An 8372-nucleotide genomic window follows, 5' to 3' on the forward strand; every position below is an offset into this window, starting at 1 on the left:
AGTCCCTCCCCTACTTCCTCTGTGTTCACTTCAGTTTGATTGTCTCCTTTGTCCCTCCTGCCTGAAGCCTTCAGGCCTTAATTTGTGTGCAAAGCCCATGTGGGACATGGTGTGGAGCATTTCTGAGCTCTAGTGCCATTTCTATATTAATGACAAAGTGTTATTTATATTTTCTTTTTAGAAGTGACCTCTTGCTGAGAGGTAACACAGTGTGTTAAATAAGCCAGGCTATGTGTAGATGCTGTTATCTCCTACTTGAAGGAGTCCAGCCTTTGATAAGCTCAGGGCTACAACTGCCTTAGAAACCAGATAGCACCTTGAAATATAGTAATCCAGAGGGATACAGCTGCTGAATGGATGCTCAGATACTGACTAATCCCAGTAGCAAATCCTAGCAGCCAGCAAGTTATGTGAGTGATTTTGAGGGAGGTGAAGCATTGGACTGTCTCCTTTCTCTTCTTCCCTTCTCCCCCCATTCATGCTGCTCTGATGGTTTGGCTAGGAATGTGTCCTGTCATTAGGATTAGTTTCAACAGACGGGGGTAAGGAAACTGATAGCTCAGAATGTTCTCATCCTCACTTCCTGTATTTAAACCGTGGACCTCATTGTATCTTCTGACCAGTGAAGAATGCTGGAGACCTCTCCCTCAAGCAGATGCTCAAAGTGCTTAGAAAGGGTATTACCTTTGTAGGTAATGAACTTTTCCTTCCATAGGAAGTTTTTCAGGCACCTGTAGCCCCTGTTACAGCTGTAAGGAATGCTGGCATGTGCAGGAAAAAATAGCTGGCAGTGTGCTCGCAGCTTTGCTGGTTGATTTTGGAAACAGGGTTTCTTGTTTCTTTACAGGCTGCAAGCATGCTTAAGGGAAGAAGTGCGTGTCACCTTTGGTGTGTATGGGAAAGTGAGGGACTTGGTTTAATCATTGCTTTCTTCTTTGCTGTGGTTGATGTAGCTTCCATAGATTGATCTGTTTTAGAGGTTTCTTGGGCCCAGCTGGTTGTGCTTCATTTTTGTCTTGTGTACAGAGTTGCTCTCTGTACCCCATTAGCCTGGGCACATACTTTTGTTCTTGTTCTTGTCCTACTGGGGATGTTTGTTATCATGAGATACTTTATGTCGTCACTTCTGATAGCAATTGTTTCCTGTGGAAACAGCAGCTTCTGAGTAAGAGGCTACCATAGCATGGGTTAAATTGCCTGTCATGCTGCATGTGCCTGAGGACACAGTGTCATCCTGTGGTGTATTCACAGCAGGAATTCTTTGAAAGGGAAACGAAGTATTTAATGCCCACAGTGCCAGTCTTCTGAAAAGATTTGTCATAAGTTCAGTACACTTTGGAGATACTTCAAAGACATGAAATAGATGTACACTTCATATTCTGCCAAAACAATGTCCTTGACAGCACCGGGCTGGTGGAGACCCAGCAAAGCTAACTTGTATTCTCTGTAGTCCCAAGTGAACTATTTTAAAAGAAAGAAACATCTAAGAAATAACAAATTTATTCACCTATTTCCTTTTGCTTTCATACTCAGTAAGTTAGGAAAAAAGTTCCATCTAAAGGAATCGTATTACATCTTTTCAATCAACAAGCACCAAAATTCAGCTGTTCAGGGAATTATTACAAGGCAGTATCTGGGTATAAGATTAAAAGAAAAAATTCAATAAACACATTTTCTGTGTATAAAGCTTATTAAAAACTTATTCATTCTCTGAATGACTGAAGTAAATGGTATGTGTTGGGAGAACAAACTTCAAAGGTTTATGATTTTTGGATTTTTTTTTTTTTTTTAATTTTTAAGTCTTACCCTCTCCTTCCTCCATTGAAAAAGAAATGCATTGTAGAAGCTATGGTACTAGCTTGGTTATTCTGCTTGGTGTTCTGTGAGGCACTGTAAAGGCCACCTAAGATACATTGTACTTTGTAACTAAAACAGTGTATTATGGAAAATGTGGTTCTTCAAAAGATTTGAATGTTCTGGCTCTTGGTGATCCCAGATGTACTTGTTCCACACATTGTGGAAATCTCTGCTGGTACAAGTCTCTGCAGGCCATGCCACAGACACCCTACACCTGCCTTCTGTGCTGGCTCTGGCATTTAATATAAAACTCTATGTTCAGTGCAGACTTACAGGCTAGCTGGCCATGATAGATGGTTTTTATAACAAAATGCCTTTCTACTACTTACATGAACAGTTGTCATTGTGTTTGGCTCATGAGGCACTATTTAAAATGTTTTTAATTAAAATTGTCTTATAGCACTTAAAATTGTTTTGTATAAAATTTGCTGTAAAGATTTGTAATATGGTCAAAGGGCTCTTTCTCCTTCATTACCATTTTTAAAAATGTTTTAAAAGCTAGAAAGCATCTTGTATATATTCTGTATATGTATAGCAGCACATTTCATGTATGGAAATATGTTCTCAGAATATTTATTTACTAATATATTTATCTTAAGCCATGTCTTATGTTGAGAGTGTGTGACATTATTGTAATAATCATTGAAAATCACTAACACGAGGCCCTGTAAATACATGGTAATTGCACACAAAGATTTTACAGTACTTGCCGACCAAAAATGATTTAAGAGAAGTGTAGTTACTTGCAGTTTTGTAAGAAAGTGTACAAATGTCTGTATTAAAAGAAAAAAAAAAGGCAAAACCACACAAAAAAATACAGTTTTATTGCATATACATGTCGGAGTTGTCCTTCTTGTTTTGGGGAAAAGGACATAGCTGTTCTCAAAGTTCAGTCCTAGATCTACTGAGATGAGCTCTAATAAACAACATTTTTTCCCTTTTTAAAAAATATAAGAGGTGGATATGTATATACCTTTACACAGCACACCAGTTATTGGGGGGCAGTGTGGGGTAGGTGTCACACCAGCCCCTGAAACCCCAGGCACATGAGAAGTACCACACCTGCTAAAAGAAATCCTCCTTTATGTTTGGAACCTGCCTGTTCCTTGTTGCAGGGGAACTTAACTCTGTAGTAATTTTAGGTAAAAGTGATTCATTGTCCTGAAATAAGATTGTTTTGAGGCAGCATGATACAGGTGGACACAGCTGGTTAAATCATAGCTTGACTAGTCAAGATAGATCCAGGTCCTTGCCCTGGATCATGGAATTGCTGCTTAAGTGAAAATCAATACTGTGGTACTGGTTTTGTCAGCAGAGAGCACAATTTCATCAGAGATGTTTATGCAGACACCAGAAGAGGGGAGCCTGAGGTGTGTGGCTCTGTGTATGTACATGTGTCTTTATGTATGTTATTGTGTAAACAGTTCACCTTCATGTATTACTCACTTCCCATCCAGTGCTACGCTCACAGAGCCTTTTCCAGGATCCTCCAGCTTCTTCGTGCTCCCAGAGATTTTTAACTGGTAATCCCCTGCACTTTCCCCATCTCACATCCATGTTCAAATGCACTGTAATTCAATCACCTCAGGATTCAACCAAGAAATGCCTTACTTCTCTCCAGCCCTCCTTGTTTCATATGTGGTAACTCCATTTGGGATGACAGACTGTTCAAGAGTTTTATTTTGTAGGGGACCCTTCACAGCATGAGGAGCAGTTCCTATCCTGATCTCAGGTACAATGGAAAAGTCTGGTCTGTGTGGGAAGGCAGGCACAATAATGGAAGAGCAACAGGAGCCAAGTGCTTCCCAGTTAAAGTATGTGTCCCTTTTTCACTCAGTGAACAGAATCTTGGCAATTGCCAGTGATTACAGATTTGCCTTTTATATGCAAATGAGTTCATGAAACACGGGTTTTTGCAAATAGCATAAAACCCCTGTATGGGGGTGGCTGGTAACTCAGATGTTGACGGGTCACATCTGAATCTCCATTCTCTTCCTTCCCTCTACCCCCCCTGTTTGCTGTTGCTGCTGGTATTCTGTTTTCTTGTTCCCTGTTCTGAAGAAAACTATCAGGTGATTGTGCTTTTAAGAACAGGACATAGCACCACCCTCAGTGACCCCAGAATAAACAGTGAGCCCATGTTCTGTCTCAATGAAAGGTAGCAGTGGGCTGCTGGCTGAACTTGTGCGTGGTGCTTAGTTCTGTGGGATATTCTGTCTAGTCTTTGTGGTGTTTTTTTAAAAATTACTACATGTAAATATTTTCTGTCCCAAATGAACATTTTGATACTTGGCAAGGGGTGGGGGGAAGGTTCTTTTTACTTTTCAGGTTTGATGTCTAAGGAACAAATTTGTGATAAAAATGAGAGTCCTATGGGGTACCACAAACCTCCACAGAACCTCGATATAGTAGAAAAAGACAAACAGGAGCAGATTATTCTTAATGGATTGTACATTGTGGTAACGCTTGGTGTTTCTGTAACACTATCTGCAGTATCATGTGCATCTGTCAAATCCTGCAACAGCTGTTAGGTAACGTTTGTTGTTACTTGGGTAGCGTGAAGAGAAAAATGCCCTTAAAGGATGGCCATGTTCATACCCTGTGGAGCCAGCTTGGCCTAGTTCTCTGTCTAGAGAGACAATAGCATACCTGAAATCAGATATTTTATCTTGCAGTGAAAGCACTTGGTTCCTGTGACTTAAATGTTTCATAGAAAAGTGTCTCTTTCTGAATAAAGAACATGTTTCCCTTGTGGGGAATGAAAACTGCTGCTTAGGAAACAGCCAAGAAAAAAGAAAGGAACAGTTCTTACAAAGAATCAAAGTGCCAGAGTCTCATAACCAGAATGGCAAGAAAGGAGAGCAGAGTAACCTCCCCTGTGGAAGGGGAGTCCAGTCCCCTGTGAAAATTGTGTTTCTAAAAGAAAAATGAGTCTTCATGAAAAGCTTTTAGTTATTTGTCACTGGTTTTCTGGTGTTTGCATAAAAGGTTGCTGAAGGTTTCTTAAACTGTAGCATTATTTTGGCCAGGAGGAATTAATTAGAGGAAAGATGAATCTTGCAAGAAAGTGGAAACAGCATTACACTTTGCTGCAATTGGCAAAACAAACACTGACCGAATTGTTACAGTTCTTTTGAAAAGTTTGAAAACACATAAACTAAAACTTTCAATATGCTGTTACCTCAGAAATTGTCTTAGAGTGGTATCATACGTTGTATATCAAGTAGTCATTCTCAGCTCTAATACTCTGCAGCAGCAGCAGTTCCTGCCTCCTTTATTTCACGTTTGTATGCACTTTATTCATCCTAATTGAACTCCTCCTGCACAAATGCACTATATTTATTTTTCATAATTATTATTTACAACCATTTGCTGAATGCAGGGTGAACAGTTATAAACACAGCACATACTTCAGCAGCGAGTCATCTCCAGTTTGATTTTATCTGGTTTCTTGACAGCCTTATGTGGTTCATGTGATAGCTTTTGGATTTGTAGCAAAATGTCTTGAGACTGAAGTTCACAATGCCAAATTTCATCCCAAAGCACAGATGCTCAGTAAATTTGAGAAAGTCTGAGTGGTGTGAAATGTGTGTGTCGTGGGGATGTGTTCTTGCAAAAAAACTGGTATGGTCTGAAGGCAATTGTATTTTTCACTCTCAAGGCAGCAGAACTGTTCATAAATGTCCAGAACAATATTCAGGTGAAACTGTCAGTGAACTGTATTTCAGTGGAAGATTGTGACATACTGCTGTAAGGCAGTAAGAACTCGTTGGACAAGTTTTTGTCAAGAGTTGTTTTTGTAGTTCACCCTTCCTTTAGGCAAAGTGGTGCACTAGAAAAATCTGTTCCTTCCCACTGCCTGAGAAGGCTTATTAAGCAGAGGATGAAAGTGGAACAGCTACTTACGCTCACTCAATGGCAGCCATGTGTCTGCTGATGTGTTTGGCCTGTAGTCATCCAGGCTCCAGATTCAGTGCAGTTTCCAGGACTATCCATAGAAATCTCCTGTTTATGCTATTGCCAGGGGGATTGGAATACATAGAATTTAATTCTGTCGTCCCACTGGATTGTCTGTATGAGCAATGTGATAAACTTCTCAGCATTGTCCTGGCTATGGAAAATCTGGCAGAAACAGGTCCTAAAGAAGATTATGTTAATGCTTGATTGAAAAAGCTGATTACATGTTTGATACGGTAAAAATCATCCAGAGTATGTGCACGTGAATTTGCAGAATCTGATGAACAGTCTAATACAATTACAGGCTAGAAATGAGATTCAAAGGAGAAAAGTGTTTCTTACAGCAATTGTTTTATCAGCATCTATTCTGTCACAAAACTGAGGCTGAGTTCCCCTATTCTCAATGTCTTTCTATCATATATACCAAAGAAGTATATTTGATTTTTTTCCCTATGGTTACAGTGTACAGAAAGTTTATTTTTCCCAGAGTGTTAAGTAACATCTTTTCTTCCTATAAAATGTTAGCAAGATACAAGCATAATACGCTGTATTAAATAACGCATTTCCTATACATATACAAATATATATATTACTATAACACATCACACATTTTTACATAACAAAGTCTCTATTTTCCCACAACATAACAATATTAAGATAAAAATACATATAAAATCATGTAGTCAACAAACTAAACTAGTTTTAAATGTAGATTTAGAATGAGGGAAGGCACTTGTCCAGCTGGCCCCTTTCCACCTGAGGTCCACACACAGTGTAGGCTGCTGGAACTGGGGTGCTGTGTGAAGGCTGCAGGCTCACAAATCCCTGCTGTGGCAGTTCCAGCAGAAGTTGCCCCAGCTCCTGGGGCAGACATCTGTCCTTGTCCTATGGCTTCTTGGCTGCTTAGCTGTGGACTCAGGGAGCTCTTAGCTTATCTCCCTGTGCAACCACACCGTGAGCAAGGTCAGAGAGCTCAGCTCTGTAAAAACTCAGGGAAGAAAAAGCCATGGCAATTTTTGACCTGGTCAGTTTATTGCACCACTATACAGCTGGTCACACCAACACAAGAATGAGCAGGGGGCCAGAGCAGGAGCTGAAATCCATGTGAATGAGGAGGCAGCTCCTCATGATGATTTGGTTGTCAAAACAGTTGCTTTTGATATTTTAGCCAGTGTCACATTTGCAGCCTGTCCAGCCTCTTGAGGGGATTGTAGGCAGGAGCTCAGAAGGCTGTTCAGATACAATTCCAAACAAATTCTTCTGGAGTTATTTTCAATTTGTTGAAGAAAATGGTGTAAACACCAACATCCTGAGGTGTCCCTGCTCTCCAGCTTCCATTTCTCAGCTGGCTGTGTAGTAGGGACATTTCTTTTGTGGGATTACAACAGTTGTGCATGGTCACACTTCTTGCTTCTTTCTCCCCCAAACCCTTACAGCAAAGATCAATACATGCTACATTAACAGATAGAACATGTCTTGGCCATAAATGACCTGAAGTGTCTGCACTAGGAGTGTGAGTGACCCCATCACATTTTGAAAAAGCCCACACTGGGGATCTACCAGCTCTTCATGGTCTGAACCCTGTAAAGTAATAAGTGCTATTTAAGGAATCCTGTAGATGAATTTCCATCCATTGCTGTGTTTGCTAGCACTAGAATTATCTAGAATCGGCCACTCTGAAAACTTGGGTGGAGGGAACATAATTTCTTCTATGCTTTTATCAGTGTATTACATGTGCACTGTCTAATACAGTCGTGTTTATTGTTGCCATGAACAGTTAATCTGCTGTAAGTGCTGGTTTTATGGGACTTTTGTACATTAATGTTCCCCATGAAAGTCCCATGAAATACAATTTTATATAAAAAATATTTGAGGTGCTAAGGGAGCAATGCAAAAATCTTACTTCCTGAATACCCTGGATTTTGCATTAGCATCAGTCTTTGTTGCTGTTTGTAATGATATTTAATATTATAGTGAAATTAAATTCTTCACTAAGAAAGAGAAGTGTAACATTCTGTATTTTTTCTTTTTGCAGTAGGTGTAAGTCAGCCACTGGATATTCCTGATGTTTTTTCAGTTTATCACCATTAGGTAACTGCTTTATGAATGTCTCTCTGACAAAATGTTTAACTTGCATTTGATAAGGCAGGCAAAGTTTCATCACTTTGTGATAAGCACTATGTGCTCATAACAGCTCCTGAGGATCTGGCACCACACTTGATTCTCTCTGCCTGCTTTCCTATTAGTGCACCAAAGTAAAGATGCTTAGAAACCAACCTACTTTGTTTTGCTGTGAATCTCTGAGGTGAACTCTTTCTCCACACAGCATGATGCAAAACCTTACTTTTAAAAACGGCAGTTTCAGAACTTTTGTTGGACCTGAAACAGACAATGGTTTTTGGTCCAACATAATGACACATAAGAGAGAACCAGCATATTTTTTACAATTTGTCCTGTCTTCATTTTAGCTAATACTGTAGTTATATTTTCCTGTATTCTTTCCAGCAGCTCATGCAAGAAAGTACTAGATGTTCCCATGCTATTCCATTTTTTATATA

This window comes from Cinclus cinclus, chromosome 17 (assembly GCF_963662255.1).
Source record: "Cinclus cinclus chromosome 17, bCinCin1.1, whole genome shotgun sequence".
Classification (NCBI taxonomy): Eukaryota; Metazoa; Chordata; class Aves; order Passeriformes; family Cinclidae; genus Cinclus; species Cinclus cinclus.